This window comes from Chiloscyllium punctatum, unplaced genomic scaffold, assembly GCF_047496795.1.
Source record: "Chiloscyllium punctatum isolate Juve2018m unplaced genomic scaffold, sChiPun1.3 scaffold_242, whole genome shotgun sequence".
In the NCBI taxonomy this organism is placed as follows: Eukaryota; Metazoa; Chordata; class Chondrichthyes; order Orectolobiformes; family Hemiscylliidae; genus Chiloscyllium; species Chiloscyllium punctatum.
Window position 1 is genome coordinate 358022 of NW_027309976.1, and position 20015 is coordinate 378036.

Here is a 20015-nt window from a genome sequence, read left to right on the forward strand (position 1 = left end):
ACCAGATCTCCAAAATTAATCTAGTCCCATTTGCCAGCATTTGATCCATGTCCATCTTTAACCCTTTCTACTGATTATCAGTTTATTTTACTTTAACAGCAGTTGAAATACTGACTTTTTTTTCTCCCAACATTGGTTAAAGAAATCATAAGTTCATTCATCCAAGTTAATTTTGTAATCTTTCACAAAGAAACAAGTGAGAACAACATATAGCTGAGTGCAAAACAAAATACTGCAGCTGTGCGATATCTGGGAACACTGTAAAGGTGAGGCACTGATACTGCACAGGTTTGTCAGCACGGTTTCAATTACTGACAATAATTTACTCATGTCTTAGCCTTCAGACAGTTAACGTACATGTGAGATATCTGAATTTCATGAATTGGTTCGTATTGCACTTTGAGAAGATTAAACCAAGAATAATTTTTGTTGATCAAAGGAAAAAGTGATGACCAAAGAAGTGGACATCAGAGTCGAAAAGTGTCATGCTGGAAAAGCACAGCAACTCAGGCAGCATCCGAGAAGCAGGAGAGTTGATGTTTCGTGCATAAGCCCTTCATCAGGAATCACAGGCTTCAGAAAAATAACTGGCATAGACTTATGCCAATACATATGTAGAAGGGTCAGAGCATGTTACTATCAGATTAGAGACTAATTTCAGATTTGGTACCATTCAGTGCAACATTTCAGTATGATATTTACATATGTACCTAAAAGAGAAGTTGTCTAAACTTACAAGCTCTAGAATGATTATACAAGTAAACCTGGAAATAAAGCTGGTGAACAAGAATGGCAAAGTGAAGTCCCATCAGTATCGCCTTGGGCAGTGTCAAGTAAGAATTTGACAACAGAGTTGCCACTTTGCTGCAATTTGGCCAGACTGCAGGTTACACCAAAGATCAGTTCAGTTTTATCTGCAACCTATTGAATGCAAAATCCTCCTTGCACAATAATGACGCAGCATTTTGGCATGTCATTTTTAAAATATATTATTTTCAAAGTTACTCACAATTAAGAGTGATCGCTTGGTGCTGTCTGCATAACACAGTACGAAAAGGAATTAACAAAAAAAAACATTATAACCCAAATTCAGAGTCACTAATTTATTGATATTGCATGGGTCCAGCATTTATAAGTAATCAATTTTTAAAAATAAATACAGATACATTTATTACCTATATTGGAGTACAGTCAAGTTTCTTACTGAACAGTGACAGGATTGGACAGAGTCCGCATGGATTTAAGAGAGGGGAATTATACTTTGCAAATCTACTGAAAGAATCTACAGAGTCGAATATTAAAGAAAGAAATTGCAGGACATTTGGAAAAGCTTATCATTAAACATGGTAGACTGGGTTTTGTGAAAGAGAAACTATATTTGACAAATTTAGCGACAGTTCATTGAGGAGATAACAAGCAGGGCTGATAAAGGGTAATCGAATGATGTTCTGGATTTGGATTTTAAAAGTGTAAATGATAAGGTGCTACATAAAAGTTAATTGCACAATTTAGGAGCTTGTGGTATCGGGGTAATGTATTAGCATGGACTGAGGATTGGTTAACCACACTGGCTGTTGCTGAGTCTTCACTTGGAGTACTGTATACAATGTTAGCTCCCATATTTAATAAAGGATAAACTAACATCGGACACCATTCAAAAAAGATTCACTTAGCTGCTTTGAGGACAAAAGGGTTGACCGATCAAGAATTGATAAGCAGGGGTGATCTAATGGAAACAAGATTCTGAGGAGCTTGACAGGGTAGATGTTGACTAGATCTTCTAGCACCAGTGAAGTCTCAAACCAGGGGACATTACATAAGGGAACATTCATTTTAGAAAAAGGAAAGTATTTTTTCTCTCAGTGAATGGCTAGAATTTTCTCGCCCAAACAATTGTGAAAGTTAAATGTGGGAGGGGAATGGTTGGGTTACTCTTCGGAGGGTTGTTCTGGCTTGTTGGACTAAGAGCTTGTTTCCACATAGTAGGGAATCAGTGACTCTGTCTCAAATTATTTTAAAAGAGGGCAGATAGATTTTTGAAATATTGAGCAGTTGAGGGCTATGCGGATCAAGCATAAAAGAGGTGTTGAGGTCTGGATTGGCCAAGCCATGATCTGATAGAATGGGGAACAAGCTGAAGGCGATGAATGCCCTACTCCTGCTCCGTTTCCTTGAGGCTCCGTTTCATGTGTTTTTGTTTCTAAAGAAGAGTGTGATACAATGTGCTAAAGATCTCAGATGTTGTGAAAAGCAGTGAAAATGGGGTGTTTATGTACTGATTCAGATGGCATTGATTCATCAATCACAGCTATACAGACATGAGTAGGAAGGCAATTCCCTCCATGAATAAAGGAAATCTACTGCAGAGCTCACACAAAGGGATCCTTCCCCTCAGCAAACTCTCCCATCACATTACCCAACATATCTGCAAAAGCAGGACATACTGCGCATGCTCTAGCCAACAAAGTGACCCGAGGGTGATTGATGTCAGCACCAGACCAATGAAAGGACGGTGGGCGGATCTGGAGGACCTAGCGGGATGTTGGTCCTCCAACCAATCAAAGTGAATGAAGGGCGGTGCTAAACTAAACCATGTGATCACCCTCGCGCGCGGCGCAGAGTCGCTGGAATGAATGCTCGCGAAGTTATGGAGAGAAAGGATACGGTAAGGAAAGAAATAAACAGGGAAATGGGATAAAAACTGTGCTGCTATGAGCGGAGAGGTTTTACAAACAAATTGTGCACGTCGGAAAACACAAATTTGAACGTCCCAGTCCCGTGTTTGCAGTAAATTAGGAATGGCCTCAGCGCGGCTGCAGGTCTGAGTGAGCGCCGCCATCTTTATTCGGGACAACGATTCACTGGACACGTGCGGAGCCGCCATCTTTGTAGGGGGCAAGGTGCAGCCAGGCGCATGTGCAGCCTTTCTCTCGTATAGAGTCACTGGGATCATAGCAGCCAATACTGCTCTGATTCACCTCTGGGCTCCCTCATAACCACTTTGTCAATATCTAGTTTCCTCAATCTCGAACCATGGGTGTATTTTTGGTCTGTTTACTCCTGTATTATTACTTTTATAGACCCTTTGTAAATGAGTTTTTCACTGCGGCCCAGCCCCTGACCATGTACTGCTCTATTATCAGATTACTTTTTTCTTGAATATTTTTGACAGTCAAGAATTCTTTTTTCCAACAAGCAAGTGTATGTTCCTTCCATTTCTGACTATCAGATTCTGCACCATTTTCATTCCCTGTAATCCATTTTGCACTCCCTGAAACATCAACTGTGTTTCTCCTTCCACAGATACCAGTGATTAATGTCAAAGCCCTGTTGCTTGTGGAGAGGGTGATGTTTGACTTTCATGTACAGCTGCAGTTTGTGTGGTGAAGGTGCTCCTACAATGTGGTTGGGTAAGTGGTATTATAGATTATTCATTCAGCAACAGTGATAATTTGAAAATAATGTCCAAATCAACAACAGTTTGTATTTTTATTATCATGCTAATAATTTCACAAAAGTACGATTGAGAACTTTAGACATAAGGTCATAGATGGAGATATTAGGTCAAGTGACCAAAAGCATTGCCAAAAAGCAGGTTTTGAGGGATGTCTTAAAGGTGGAAAGCAGACCTGTGAGGTTTTGGCTGCAAATTTCAGACCAAGCTGCTTCAGGAACTGTAGAAACAGCCACACAGGTGAAGTAATGAATTATCAAATGGTTGGGAGTCTCGAAGAAAATGGGTTGTCGAGGTCTCAAAGTGTGTGTGGTGCAGGGAGCTAGGGATTATCACAGCCAGGAATTAAATAAAGTGTGAGAATTTTAAATTGAGGGATATTGGCCAGGTGCTGACAGGTGAGACTAGATTGGGTTGGGGTATCTGGTCGGCATGGACGGGTTGGACCGAAGGGTCTGTTTCCTTGCTGTACATCTCTCTGGCTGTATGCTGTTGATTATAATTAGGAGCCTTTTGATGAATCAACAAGCAGAGATTTAGACTTTCTTGAGATTACAGGGAGATTGAATGTGGGAAGCTGGCCCTGAGTGTGTTGGGAAAATGAAATCTGGAGATAATACAAGGTGGATGAGAGTATATGAGCTGAGACAAGGGTAGAATCAGCTAGAAATAGTGGTCTTGGAGTGGGACTGGGCTGTCACTCTCACCTCACCTCACCTCTGGGATTCAGCTGGTTGCCTGATTGTGAATCAGGGCAGTAACACAATCAGGAGCTGAGTGGCCCTGGTGGAGCCTAAAATGAGTGTCGCTGAGCTGACTGTTGCTGAGCAGTTGCTGCTTGGTAGCCCTGTCAATGACATCTTCCATCACTTTACTGCTGGTCGAGTGTGCACTGATAGATGGAACTTGCCTGGGTTGGATTGCCCAGTGTTTTTGTGTTGAACATCCCTGGACAATGTTCCACATTGTCGGTAGATGCCAGTGCTGGAGCGGTACTTGGATTGGTGGGTGGCAAGTTCTGGAGCACAAGATATCAGTATTATTGCCAGAATATTGGCAGGGCCCGTAGCCTTTGCACTACTTAACCATTTCTTGATGTTATTCAAACTGCATCAAACTGGCTTAAAACTCGCATCTGTGATGTTGGAAACCACTGGAGAAGGCTGAGATGGATCATCCCGCTTTGCACTTCTGGCTGAAGATTGCTGCAAATGCTGTCGTCTTATCTGGTGCATGGGTGTGTGAGGCCCCTCCATCAGTTAGGGTGGGGATATCTGTGATACTTCCTCCAGTGAGTTGTTTAATTGTCCATCACCGTTCACAACTGGGTGTAGCAGAACTGCAGAGCTCCGATCTGTTCCATTGGATGTAGGATCACTTAGCTCTGTTGCTTGCTGCTGATGCTGTTTGATATGCTGGTAGTTCTGTTTTATGGCTTCACCAGGTTGGCACTTCATTTTTAAGTCTGCCTGGTGCTGCTCATGGCATGCCCTCCTTTCCTGTCCATTGTGATGGGTGCGAGCAGGATTTACAAACCCATGAGATTACAGATTGTGCTGGAGTCCAGTTCTGCTGCTGTTGATGTCCCACAGTGCCTCAGAGAGATCCAGTTTGAGATCCTACATCTTTTCAAAGTCTGTCCCATTTAGAACGGTGATAGTGTCACTCAACACAATGGAGGTTTTTCTCAACTTTAAGGCAAGTCTTTGTCTCCAAAAGGAATGTGTGATGGTCGCTCGTACTGATACTGTCATGGACAGATGTATCTGCAGCTGGTCAATTCATAACAATGAGATCACTCTTGTTTTTCCCTCTTGTTGGTTCCCTCACCACCCGCTGTAGACTCAGTTGAGCAGCTATACCCTTTAGGACCTGACCACCTCAGTCAGTAATTCTATTACAGAGCTAGTCTCAATTGTGGACATTGAAATCCTGTACCCAGAGTACATTTGACACCATTTTATTGCCTCGATGCTTCCTCCAAATGTTATTCAACATGAAGGAGAAGTGATTCATCAGCCAAGCAAGGACAGGATGTGGTAATCAGCAGTAGCCATGAGACTTCCTGGTCTCCGGAGCCAATGCTGTGTACTCCCAGGGCAAATCTTCCCTATCTGTACACCACTGTGCCACCACCTCTACCTGGTATGTCATATCCAGAGATTTCAGGAGAAAGTGAAGACTGCAGATGCTGGAGATCAGAGTCAAGAGTCTGGTGCTGGAAAAGCACAGCAGGTCAGGCTGATGAAGGGCTTAGGCTCGAAACATCGATTCTCCTGCTCCTCGGATGCTGCCTGACCTGTTGTGCTTTTCCAGCACAACACTCTCGATATCTATTGGTGGTGATGGTGGTGTCTGGTCATTGTTTGTAAGGGAAGATTCCGTGAGTTTGACTATGTCAGGCTGTTCCTTGACTAGTCTGTGAGACAGCTCTGCACATTTTGGCACCAAAATCCATATGTTAGTCTGGAGGACGTTGCACCATCGAGAGGGCTGATTCTGTGGTTGTAATTTCTGGTGCCGTGTTAGTTGCCAACTGGTCCATCCAGTTTCATTCCTGTGTTGAGACTTTGCAGTGATTAGTACAGTGAGTAGCTGGCTGGGCCGCTATCAGGTTGGCAGGATTTTTTTCGCCATTGACAATGGTTTCATGGAGATCAGGAGATTCCTAATACGTTGTTTTTTTCTTGAATTCAGATTCCACCATCTGCCAAGATGGGATTCGAACCAGGACTTCAGTCGTTTGTTTTAATATTCTGGATAAAAGCTAAATACATCAGGTTTGATCAGTCATTTTAAATATCACTAACCCTGGTTTTGTTTCTTTGTAAAACACTGTCCATCATCCTGTCTCCTCCATCCTCCCCTCCAACAACGAGTGAGGAGCACATGGAGTTTCTCTGTCACTAAGACTGAGATAATCCGATCAGCTGCTTCTCTCCCTCCCACTAGCCCACTGAGCCAAACTGCCTCACGTGGTGTTCCTGGTTTTTGTTCTAAACCTACATCTTTCTCCAGTCTCTTGTCAAGCCTTATCAGAGCTCACCTTGACCCTTTACCCTAATCTCACTAAACTCACTTTCCAACTCTCTTTCCTCCGCTGCCGCCTCATCACTCCCCTTCGCCAATTCATAGATATTGTTCCTTGTTCTGTCTGTTGGTCTTTTCTGGTTATGTCCTTCTCTCCCATTCTGTGAAAAACTAATATTTGACCTCACCGTTGTTGGAAAATCCTGCTCCATCTCCACTCTCCCTTTCCTTTCTGAATTCCTTGCATTTGGTGTCCCTCAACGATCTATCCTTGGTCTCTCCTGTATCTCACGTACACAGTGCCAGGAGGTGATATCATCCAAAAACACTGTTAGGTTTCACATGTACACTGACGATGCCCAGCTCGCCCTCCCCATCACCCCTCTCCATTACTCCACTGTTACTCAGTTATCAAACTGCTTATCACATTCTCACTCGTCGATTAGCTGCAATTTCCTCCAATGAAACATTGTCAAGGTTAAACCCATTGCCTTACTGCTGAGCCCCTCCCTCCCACTGGGAACTCTGAGGCAGAACGACACTCAACAATATTGCTGTTATATCTGACCCCAAGGTGACCTTTTGATCAGACATCCACACAATCACAGCACCAGGAAATCCAATCTTTTAAAAGTTGCTTTTCTCCACCTCACCCCAGCTCCATTGCTACTGAAACCCCTTACCCACGTCGGTGTTCCCTTATACTTGAATCCAAAACAGAACTCTTGATTCCGTAACTCAGAATCTGGTTTCAGACTCCCCTCTCAGTATTTACCCTCGGACACATCCTCTCAGTATTTATCCTGTCAAACCCCTTAAGAATCCCATCTGTATCAATGAGATCACCTCTCTTTCTCCAAAATCCAGTGAGTAGAGTTCCAAACTTTTCAGCCTTTATTTAAAAGATAATCCCTCCAAACCAGGGATCATCTCATTGAATCTTCCCTGAAATGCCTCCAATAAAGTGACACATTTCCTTCTCTAAAGGGACCAAAACTGCTCTCATTACTGCAGATATGGTGGTCTCACCAGCACTTCCACACGTTACTCTCAGGTATATACTCCAAACTCTAATACTGAAAACTTTTGAAACAAACATTCGATTCCCCTTCCTGATTCCCTGGTGTAACTGTGTGGTAGCTTTCTGTGTTTACTGAACAATTACCCCAGGTCCCTTTGTGGTGCAGCTTTCTACAGTTTCCACCATTTAAATAGTACTTTGTTCTTTTATTATCTCCTCCAAAATGAGCAACTTCCCATTTTTCCCAAGTTACACCCCATCTGGCAACTTGTTGCCTCCTTCTCCTGTGCATCTCTCTCTTTTCATAATCCTCTTAGACATTTACAGTTATGCCTTTTCTAGGAGATATCACCCCCCCCCCCCCCCCTTCCCATTCTTCCAAACATTTACTGGGAGCACTGGGCAGTGGGAAGCAGACAGAGTTGCTATCTTTTTAGGGATACGCTTTGGAGTGATTGAGAGGATCTTCCCACCCATTGGTCAGGATGGAGACAACGTGCCCATCGTTAGGCATTAGCCTTTCACACCCGTGTCTTATTGATGAGGCAGAGCGGCAGCACGGAATGAAAGAAAAGAAAGTCATTCTTGTTCCCCATAACTCACTGACGCTTGGATCATTTTCTCCAATGTGTCAAAGAACAGCTGTGTTCAGTCACATGAGATCTCCAGTTGGAATCTCCTAGAAACCCACAGATTTCCCTCTGAGTTGACTGCTGAAGTCCTCTAGGGTAATATGTACAGTAATCCTGGGCCACGAGGAGGGGATGGTGTGAGTTTCTAACTTGAACTGATAGTGACAGATTTTATAAACTTGTATTACGGGATATTACAGGTGGACATTCAGATGGTAATCTCAGTAAATATTCTGCTAAACTCTGATTGAATTACTCAGTATATCAGGATCTGGATATTCGCATTGTGTGTGTGAGTATTGTGCTCCAGATCAATCCCATTTGCTGCTTAAAAATTCTCCTTTGAATCATCGCATTCTCTCAAAAGGTCTCCCCAAACCTTCAATGTGTCATGTAATCCTTTTATGATGACCTGATGAGTGTAAGGTTTATTATTCGAATGTGTAATTTTTGTATAAGGATGTCTCAGAGAGGGAGCAGAATATTCTTAAAGGGGAGAATAACCATTTTGAGGGGAGGCTGTTGTTTATTGGTATCAATGACATGGGAATAGAAGAGTTCACATTATTGGATCATTGGAATCTCTTGTGGGGTAGAATTGCCCTCCATCAGAAGGATGGATTGTACTGGCACTGGAAGGGAACAGTTGCTAGTGCTATTCAGGAGGCATTAACCCAGTGAAGGAATGTGGGTAAACCCAGAGAGAGAGTGAGGGAAGAGCTAAGTCTGATGCTTGTACAGTTCAGACATCAAACAGTCAAGGCAAACAAGGGCAAGGAACAGAATGAGCAGTTACACTGCATATGTTTCAATGCAGGGGGCAGAGGAGCTCAGGGTATGGTTTTGAACATTGCACTGGAATATTATAGCAATTACAGAGGCATAACTTAATGACGGATAGGACCAGCAGCTTAATGTTCCAGTGTATAGATGCTATAGCAAAGATAGAAAGGGGGCAACAGAGCAGGGGGAGAGGTATTTTTGATAAGGGATAACATTACAGCTGGGCTTCAAGAGGGTATTCCTGGGAGTACATCCAGGCAGAACTGAGAAATAAGAAAGGGATGATCCCCTTATTGGGATGGTACTATTGACCGCCTCTCCACTTCCCCAATAGTCAGCAGGGAGTTGAGAAGCAAATTTACTGAGAGATCACTTATCTGTAAGAACAGTATGGTTGTGTACAAGACTTGACCTTCTTTGTTATTCATTCACAGGATGAGGGTGTCACTGGCTGGGCCCAAAGGGCAGTAAAGAGTCAACTTCATTGCTGTGGGTCTGGAGTCACATGTAGGCCAGACCAGGTAAGGATGGCAGATTCCTTCCCTGAAGGATATTAGCGAATCTGATGAGTTTTTTTTTCGCAATAATCAACAATGGATTCGTGGTCTTTAATAGATTCTTAATTCCAAATTTTTATTGAACTCACATTCCACTGTCTGCAGTGACGGGATCCAAACCCTGGGCCCCAGAACGTTACCTGGGTGTCTGGATTATCCATCTAATGATAATCTCACTAGGCCATTTGGTAGGGCGAGTGACTGAAGTATCCGTGGGGCAGCACATCAGCACCAAAGATCCCATGGTCTCTGCAGAAGATAGAAAGGGCTGGGGAGGGAGATATATCCCTGGTGGTGGGGTCTGACTGTAGGTAGCAGACATAGCAGAGGTTAATGGAGATTAGTGGGTGGCAGGTGAGGACCGGGGGATTATATTCTTATTGTGGTTGGAGGGGTGGGGGGAAGGCGGAGGTACAAGAAGTGGAGGATATGCGTTGGAGTGCATTGTTGATCAAGTGGGAGGGAAATGCGGTCCTTGAAAGAGGAAACCTTTCTGGGATGTCCTGGAGTGGAATTGCTTCTTCTGGGAGCAGATATGGCAGAGGCGGAGGAATTGGGAGTACAGGATCACGTTTTTACAGGAATGTACTCGAGGGTAATCAGGAGAGCAAAAAGGGGACTTGAAATATCTCCAGGACATAGTTTAAGGAGAATCCAAAGAGATTCTACAAATACTTTAAGCATAAAATAATAACCAGACAGAGAATAGGACCCCTTAAAGATCAACAAGGCCATTTATGGAACAACAGGATGTGGGAGAAATACTATGCTATTCTATTCTAGAGAGTTTGGAGAAATAAATAGTGATAACTTGAAAAGTGTCTATGTTACAGAGGAGGAAGTACTGGATGTCTTAAACAGTAGCAAGGTGGATAAATCCCTGGGACCTGATCAGGTGTATTCCAGAAATTTGTGGAAAGCTAGGAAGGTGTTGGCAGTGCCCCTCCCTAAGGTATTTATATCATTGTTTGTGACAGGTGAGGTGCTGGAAGATGGGTGCCATTATTTTAAAAAGGTGGGAAGGAAAGGCCAGGGAACAAGAGAACAGTCAACCTAACGTCAGTGGTAGGTAAGTTGTTGGAAGGGATTCTGAGGGACAGGATTTACATGTATTTGGAAAGACGAGGATTGATTAGGGATAGTCAACATGGCTTTGTGTGTGGGAAATTCTCTCTCTCTAACTTAATTGAGTTTTTTTGAAGATGTGACAAAGATGATTAATGAAGGCAGACTGTGGACGTTGTCTATATGGACACTGAACGATGTTCCACATAGCAGACTCGTTAGCAAGGTTAGATAACATGGAATGTTGGGAGAACTAGCCATTTGGATACAAAACTGGCTTGAAGGTAGGAGGCAGAGGGTGGTGATGGAGGCTTGCTTTGCGGACTGGAGGCCTGTGAGCAGCATTGTCCTGCTGGAATGGATATTGGGTCCTTAAATAAATGACTTGGATGTGAATGTATGAGATATGATCAGTGGGTTTACAGAAGACACCAAAATTGGAGGTGTAGTGGACAATGAAGAAGGTTAGTTCAGAATGCAACAGGCTCTTGACCAGATGGGCCATTGGGGCGAGGAATGGCCGACTGGGCTCAATTTAGACAAATGTAAGCTGTTGGAATTTGGAAAGGCAAATCAGAACAGGACTTGTACACTTAATGGTAAAGTCCTTGGGAATGTTGCTGAACATAGAGACCATGGAGTGCAGGTTCATTGTTCCTTGAAAGTAGAGTCGAAGGTAGGCAGACTAGTGAAGGTGGTGTTTGTTATGCTTATATTTATTGGTCAATGCATTGAGTTCAGAAGCTGGGACGTCAAATTCTGGTTGGACAGGACATTGATTAAGCCATTTCAGGAATTATGTTTTAAGTTCGAAATTCCCTGTTCTGGAAAGGATGTTGTGAATCTTGAAAGAGTTCAGACAAGATTTTCAAAGACTTTGCTCGGGTTGGAGGATTTGGGCTACAGGGAGAGGGTGAATAGGCCAGGGTTAATTTCCCTGGAGAGGCAAAGACTGAGAGGTGACTTCATGGAGATCGATAAAGTCATGAAGGGCATGGATAAGGTGAACAGCCAGGGTCTTTTCCCCCCAGTTAGGTGGGTTCAAAACAAGATCACATGGACTAAAGTTGAGAGGGCAAAGATTTAAAATGGATCTAAGGGGCAAAGTTTTCAAGCTGTGTGTGGTGTATGTGTGGAATGAGCTGCCGGATGAAGTAGTGGAGGCTGATACAATTACAACATTTGAAAGGCATCCGATTGGGTACGTGAATAGGAAGAGTTTCCAATGATACGGACCAATAGCTGGCAAATGGGACTCCGTTTGTTGAGGATTCCTCGTTGTCATGGACAAATTGGACCAAAGGTCTGTTTCTGTGCTGTACATCTCTATGACACTAATAAATGAAAATAAGATGTGTTCCTCTTTTGTGGAGAGGTAGCAGAAGCACAGATAATTGTCCTTGGAGCTGAGAAGGTTAAGCAGTGATTTTGACCAGGTGCAAATTTGTTTCTAGGATATCTAATCTGCAGAGTGAGGGGAATTGTTAACAATGTCACAATTTTAGTAACTGTTTTCAGGTAATTGGCAAATAATGTGAATATGTGAACATTATTTTATTCAGTAAGTTCTGAGTATCTGGAACAGTCTGAATGGCAGCTGGACACAGACTCAGCAGTTATTCATAAACAGATTTGGAATTTTACTTTTTAAGGGAAGATTTGGGGGGCTATGGGCAAAGGGGAAGGGAATTGGGACAGATTTGCAGCATCTCCAGAGGAAGAGGGTACATCCCAAATGGGCTGAATAGCCCCAGCCCCTGTGCTCTGTGATACTGCCCCCATTGACTGTGAATGTTGAAGCTCATCCCAGGGCAGAGAGAGGGAGGATCCCACCACCCACCTCACAATGGGCCCCGAATGATTGATATCAGCGCAGGCCAATAGGGGGCAGAGGGCAGTACTGGAGGACCAGTTCGTACCAGTTTGTCCTCCAACCAATCGGAGTGAATGAGGGCATCCTCAAGGCTGGAACTAAAGAAAGGCACATATCACAGAGATCTGAGAAACTGGAGGACATAAGATAGGGAGTGTTCTGTGGCTGGTGAAGAATTATATAAATCAGGAAGAGTTGTGAGGCTGGATGAAGTGACAGTGATCGGGAGAGTTGAGGATGGAGGAATTTAGAGTTAGTGAGGATTAGAGTCATAATGTTATACAGCAAGGAAACAGGCCCTGTGGTCCAACCAGTCCATGCCGACCATAATTCCAAACTGAACTAATTGTACCTGCCTCTGCTTGGTCCACATCCATCCAAATATTTCCTAGTTATGTACTTATCTGAATGTCTTTTAAATATTGTAATTGTATTCACAGCTACCACTTCCTCTGGAAGTTCATTTCACATGTATAATTTTTTTAAAAACCCTAATGTCTTTTCTGAAATCTTTCTAATTTCTTCTCAAAATGAATGCAGCACAGTTTTGAATCCCCCCCCCCTCCCCCCCAGCAAAACACTTTCTGATTTTGTCAACCTGTAATAAGGTGACCCCTCAACCTCGTGCACGCCAGTGAAAAAAATTCCCAGCCTATCCAGCCTCTCCTTAGAACACAATCCCTCCATTCATGGCAACATCCTGGTAAATCTCTTCTGAACCTGCTCCAATTTAATATCCTTCCTATAACAGCACAACCAGAACTGGACAGAGTATTCCAGAAGAGGCCTCCCCAACGTCCTGTACATCCTCAACATAACGTCCCAACTCCTGGACTCAAAGGTCTGAACAATGAAGGTAAGTGTGCTAAGCACTTTCTTAACCACTCTGTCTACATGTAACACAAATTTCAAAGACCTGAAGCCCTCGGTCGCTTTGTTCCCATATCACTACTCAAGGCTCTACTTTTATTGAGTGTAAGTCCTGCCCTCGTTTGTTTTGTCAAGATGTTATATTTTGCATTTATTCCAATCAAAAAAATTTTTTGAGTATAAAGGCAGTAGGAGTATAATTAAAAGAGAAATCAGGAGGCGAAAAAGGGCCGTGAGATAGCTTTGGCAAATAGGGTTAAGGATAATCCGAAGGGCTTTTGTAAATACATGGAAAAAAAAAGGCTAACTAGGGAGAAAATAGAGACCCTCAAAGATCAGCAAGGCAGCCATTGTGTGGAGCTGCAGGCGATGGGCGAGATAGGAAACAAGTATTTTGCATTAGTGTTTACTGTGAAGAAGTACATGGGAGATATAGAATGTGGGGAAATAAATGGTGTCATCTTGAAAAATGTCCATATTACAGAGGAGGAGGTGGTGCTGGATCGGTGGCTAAGGAGCTGGTGCAGGGGAAAAGGATTCACGTTTTTTGGATCATTGTGATCTCCTCTGGAGTAGAGTTGACCTGCATAAGAAGGATGGATTGTACCTCAATTGGAAGGTGTCTAATATCTAGGCAGGGAGACTGGCTGGTGATACTCGGGAGGCATTAAACCAGTGAGGGAGTGGGTATAAACCCAAGAAGGTAGTGAGGAAAGAGATATGTCTGAGGCTGGTACAGTTCAGAAGTCAAATAGTCAAGGCAGGCAAGGGCAAGGAACAGAATGAAGACGGACTGAGCAGTTGCACTGCATTTACTTCAATAGAAGAGGCCTGACAGGGAAAGCAGATGAGCTCAGGGTGTGGTTTTGAACATGGCACTGGGATATTATAGCAATTACAGAGGCATCACTCAGGGATGGATAGGACTGGCAGCTTAATGTTCCAAGGTATAGATGCTATAGCAAGGATAGGAAGGGGGACAAGAGAGGAGGGGGAGTGGCATTTTTGATTCGAAATAGCATTATGTTTTTGCTTAGGGAGGATATTCCTGGGAGTATGGTCAGTGAAGTTATTTAGGTGGAACTGGGAAATGAGAATGGGATGATCACCTTATTGGGGTTTTCTGCATGGATTTCGTCTGGGCCCTCTGGTTTCCTCCCACAGTCCAAAGATGTGCAGGTTGGGTGGATTATCCAGGCTGAATTGCCCGTAATGTTCAGGGATGTGCAGGCTCTGGGAAATGCAATGTTACAGGGGCAGGTTAAGAGGCTTTCAGGGTCAGTATCAATGTGATGGGCTGAATGACCTGTTTCCACACTGTTGGGATTCTCTGATAATTCTATTTTTAAAATATTTACAGAAAATAATAGACCAGATCGAAAAGTTAAGGTTCTGAATTGGACAAAGGCCAATTTTGATGGCACAAGGTAAGAACGTTCATCTGGCCCCTTAAGCCTGCTCTACCATTCAATAAGATCAGGGCTGATCTTTTCATGGCCTCAGTTCCACATTCCTGCTCTCTCACCATAACCATTAATTCCTTTCCTGTTCACAAATCTACATTTTGCCTTAAAAGCATTCAAGTTGATAATGTCAAATGCTGCACTCGGCAGGGAATTCCACAGATTCACAACCCTTTAGCTGAAGAAGCTCCTCCTGAACTCAGTCCTAAATCTGCTCCCCCTTATTTTGAGGTAATGCTCTGTAGTTTGAACCGACCCCAGTGGAAATAGCCTCCCTGCTTCTGTCTTATCTACTCTCTTCATAATTTTATTTTTTCCTATCCAACCTCCCATTCCTCTAAATTACAATGACTATAGAACCAGTTTTCTCAATCTCTCCACATACACCAACCCTCTCAACTCCCAACTCAAACTAGTGAACCTCCTGTGCCAGTGCATCCTTGCTAATGTAAGGGGACCAAACCTGGACACAGTACTCCAGGTGTGGCCTCACCAGCATCCTGTACAGCTGCAACATAACCATACCTCTAGCAATGAAGGACAATATTCCCTTCACTGCCATAATTACCTGCTGCACCTGCAAACCAACTTCCTGAGATTCATGCACAAGGCCACCCAGCTCTCTCTGCACAGCAGAATGCTGCAAGATTTCACCATTTCATCATCCAGTTTTCTGTTCGTACGACCAAAATGGATGACCTCACATTTCCCAACATTGAACTCCATCTGCCAGATCATTCACTTAACCTATCTGTATCCCTGTGCAGACTGACAGTGGCCTCTGCAGACATTGCTCTACCTCATCTTTGTATCAAATGTGAACTCTGACACCGGACACTTGGTCCTCAACTCCAAAACATTTGTGTAAATTGCAAACAGTTGTAGTGCCAACACTAATCCAAACACCCATTTATCCCCATTCTTTATTTTTTGCTGGTTAACCGATCCTGTATCTATGATAATACATTACCAATAATGCTGTGCATCTTTACCTTATTCAGCAGCTTTTTGTGTGGCAACTTATCGGATACCTTCTGGAAATCCAGGTACACCACATCCACCGAGTCCACCTTGTCCAACGCACTCGTCGTATCCTCAAATAATTCCAGTAAATGTGTTCTACATGACCTGTCTTTCCTGAATCCATGCTGTGTCTGCTCAATGAGACAATTTCTACCCAGATATCTCACCACTACTTCCTTGAGAGGTTCAAGCATTTTCTCCACTACAGATATTAAGCTAACGGGTCCTTTTGAAAAGTAGTGGCACCACATTTGCAGCTTCCAGTCTGTCAAAACCATTCCAGAATCCACCAACTTTTAGTGAATTTTCACGAGTCTATTTGTTATTCTCCACCCCCCCCCCCCCCCCCCCCCCCCATCTCCTTTATTCCCTGGGATGCAATCCATCAGAGCCTGGATACCCATCTACCTTTAGGCTGTTATCTTTCCCAACATTACCTCTTTACTGGGAATGATTGCTTCTGTATCCTCATCTGCCATTGCCTCCATAGGCCTGCGACAATGAGAGTACACAGACAGTATGTTCCTGTTAAGGCCAAGGCTGGTAGGTGTACAGAATGCCGCCTGTTGAAAGAAATTGAGAGCCTGGTCAAGAAAATGAAGCAGGCGTATGGCAGGTAAAGACAGCTATGTTTGTGTGAATCCCTAGAGGAGTATAGGGGCAGTAGGAGTATACTCGAGGTAAACCAGGAGGGCAAAAAGGGGACATGAGATAGCTTTAGGAAATAGGTTTAAGGAGAATCAAAGGTGATTGTACAAATACACTAAGGACAAATGAGTAACCAGGCAGATAATAGGTAACCGCAAATCAAGGCTGTCTGTGGAACCGCAGGAGGTGAGAGAGATTCTGTATGAGCGGAGAGGTTTTACAAACAAAATGTGCACATCGGAAAACACAAATTTGAACATCACAGTCTTGTGTTTTCAGTAAACGGGGAATTGCCTCTGTGTGGCTGCAGGCATGGGTGCGCGCCACCATCTTTATTTGGGGCAAGAATTCACTGGAAACATGCGGAGCCACCAGTTTTTTAGGGGGCAAGGTGCAGCCAGGCGCATGTGCAGCCTTTCTCTGGTACAGAGTCATTGGGCAGGATTTACACAGAGCACATTCAATCTCAGAGAAATGGATGTTTATTTCTGGATTTGTTTCGTCATTCATTTAAATGATTTGGTATCGTAAATGAGTTTGCAGGTCATACAAAATTGGAGGTGTTGTGGATAATCAAGAACGTTACCTCAGATTACAATGAGATATTGGTCAGATGGGGTATAATTTAGATAAATGTGAGGTGCTGCATTTTGGAAAACCAAATCAGGGCAGGACTTATACACTGAATGACAAGGCCCTGGAGATGTTTGCGGAACAAAGAGACCTTGGACTGAAGGTTTATAGTCCTTGCAAGTCAAGGATAGGATGCTGAAGAAGGTGTTTAGTATATTTTCCTTTATTGATTCGAGCATTGAGTATAGGATGTGGGAGGTCATGTTACTATACAGGACATTCGTTAGGTCACTTTTGGAATATTGTGTGCAATTCTGGCCTACCTCCTATCAGAAGGGTGCTGTGAAACTTGAAAGGTTTCATAAAAGACTTACAAGGATGTTGTTAGGGTTGGAGGATTTGAGCTACAGGGTGAGGCATAAAAGGCTGGGGCTGTTTTCCCTGGAGTGCCATAGGCTGAGCGGTGATGTTATAGAGATTTATACAATCATGAGGGGCATGAATAGAGTAAATGAACAAGGTGTTTTCCCTGGAGTGGTGGTGTCCAGAATTAGAGGGCATTGCTTTAGGGTGAACGGAGAAAATTTCAAAGGGGGCTAAAGGGCAACTCTTTCATGCAGTGGGTGGAATGAGCTGCCAGAGGAAGTGATGGAGGCTAGTACAATTAAAACATGTTAAAGGCATCTAACTAGACATATGATATGTTTAGGAAGCGTTTACAGGGATATAGGCCAAGTGCTGGCAAATGGGAATAGACTAGGTTCGGATACCTGTTTGGCAAGGATGAGTTAGACCGAAGGGTCTGTGTCGGTGCTATACATCTCTATGACTGTGGGATCGTAACAGCTTATACTGCTCTGCTTCATCTCTGGGTTCCCTCATGACCACTTTGTCAATATCTAGCTTCCTCAATCTTGAACAATGGGTGTATTTTTGGTCTGTTTGGTTTTTTACTATTATTGTTACAGACATTTTTGTAAGTTAATTTTTCACTGCCGCCCAGCCCCTGACCATGTGCTGCTTATCAATATTTTCCGGAAAATCTTTAATGGTCGAGAATTCCTTTTTCCAATAAGCAAGTGTATCTTCCTTCCATTTCTGACTATCTCATTCTGCACCATTTTCATTCCCTGTAATCCATTTTGCACTCCTTGAAACATCAACTGTGTTTCTCCTTCCACAGATACTAGTGATTAATGCCAAAGCCCTGTTGCTTGTGGAGAGGGTGATGTTTGACTTTCTTGTACAGCTGCAGTTTGTGTGGTGAAGGTGCTCCCACAATGTGGTTGGTTAAGAGACATTACAGAATATTCATTCAGCAACAGTAAAGATCTGAAGGTAATGTCCAAATCAACAACAGTTCATATTTTTATTGTCATGCTTATAATTCCACAAAAATATTATTTCGAATTTTAAACATCAGGCCAGAGATGGTGATATTAGGTCAGGTGACCAAAAGCGTTGTCAAATAAGCAGGTTTTGAGAAATGTCTTAAAGGAGGAAAGCAGACCTGAGAGGTTTTGGCTGTGAATTTCAGAACGTGTTGCTTTGGCAACTGTGAAAGCAGCCACACTGGTGAAGTAATGAATTAACAGATCATTGGGAGTCTCGAACAGAATGGGTTGTCGAGGTCTCAAAGGGTGTGTGACGCAGTGAGCTAGGGATGATCACAACCAGGAATTAAATCAAGGGTGAGAATTTTAAATTGAGGGATGTGGGCCGGATGCTGGCAGGTGGGACTAGATTGGGTTGGAATATCTGGTCGGCATGGACGGGTTGGATTGAAGGGTCTGTTTCCAAGCTATACATCGCTGTAGCTCTATGTTCTTGATTATGAATAGCAGCCTTTTGATGGATCAACAAGTTCTGGTACAAGGGAGTACTTGGGCAATAGAGATTTAGTTTTTCTTGAGATTACAGGGAGGTTGAATGTGGGAAGCTGGCCAGGAGTATGTTTGGATAATGAAGTCTGGAGATATGACAAGATGGATGAGAGTATATGAGCTGAGACAAGGGTGGAATCAGCTTAGTGGCCTTAGAGTGGGACTGGGCTGTCACCCTCACCTCGCCTCTGGGATTCAGCTGGTTGTCAGGTTGTGAATCAGGGCGGTAACACAATCAGGAGCTGGGTGGCCCTGGTGGAGCCTAAAATGAGTGTCACTCAGCTGGCTGTTGCTGAGCAGCTGCTGCTTGATAGCCCTGTTGATAACATTTTCCATCACTTTACTGCTGGTCGAGTGTGGACTGATAGATGGAAATTGGCTGGGTTGTATTGCCCTGTGTTTTTGTGTTGAACATCCCTGGGCAATGTTCCACATTGTTGGTCGATGCCAGTGCTGGAGCGGTACTTGGCTTGGTGGGTGGCAAGTTCAGGAGCACAAACCATCAGTGTTATTGCCAGAATATTTGCAGGGCCCATAGCCTTTGCACGACTTAACCATTTCTTGATGTTATTCAAACTCAACCGAACTGGCTTAAACTCACATCTGTGATGTTAGAAACCACTGGAGAAGGCTGAGATGGATCATCCCACTTTGCACTTCTGGATGCAGATTGCTGCAAATGCTGTTGTCTTATCTGGTGCATGGGTGTGTGAGGCCCCTCCATCAGTCAGGGTGGGGATATCTGTGATGCTTCCTTCAGTGAGTTGTTTAATTGTCCATCACCGTTCACAACTGGGTGTAGCAGAACTGCAGAGCTCCGATCGGTTCCACTGGATGTAGGATCACTTAGCTCTGTTGCTTGCTGCTGATGCTGTTTGAAATGCAGATGGTCCTGTTTGGTAGATTCACCAGGTTGGCACTTCATTTTTAAGTCTGCCTGGTGCTGCTCATGGCATTCCCTCCTTTCCTGTCCATTGTGATGGGTGAGAGCGGGATTTGCAAACCCATGAGATTACAGATTGTGCTGGAGTACAGTTCTGCTGCTGTTGATGTCCCACAGTGCCTCAGAGATACCGAGTTTGAGATCCTACATCTCTTCAGAGTCTGTCCCATTTAGAACGGTGATAGTGCCACTCAACG

The 20015-nt window shown here is 43.6% G+C and overlaps 1 long non-coding RNA gene across 4 annotated transcripts; it reads left to right on the top strand.

The window, feature by feature from the left end:
- Positions 1–2599: 2599 nt before the first annotated feature.
- Positions 2600–20001, top strand: LOC140472101 (uncharacterized). 4 transcript variants are annotated; one of them, XR_011957399.1, is made up of 7 exons: positions 2600–2665; positions 3304–3410; positions 6152–6234; positions 9355–9441; positions 13167–13271; positions 14646–16387; positions 18176–20001. It is a non-coding gene; the product is annotated as an uncharacterized lncRNA (long non-coding RNA). The 4 variants fall into 4 exon arrangements; XR_011957398.1 differs by having other exon boundaries at positions 14646–14712; XR_011957400.1 differs by lacking the exon at positions 14646–16387.
- The last annotated feature ends 14 nt before the right edge of the window (positions 20002–20015 follow it).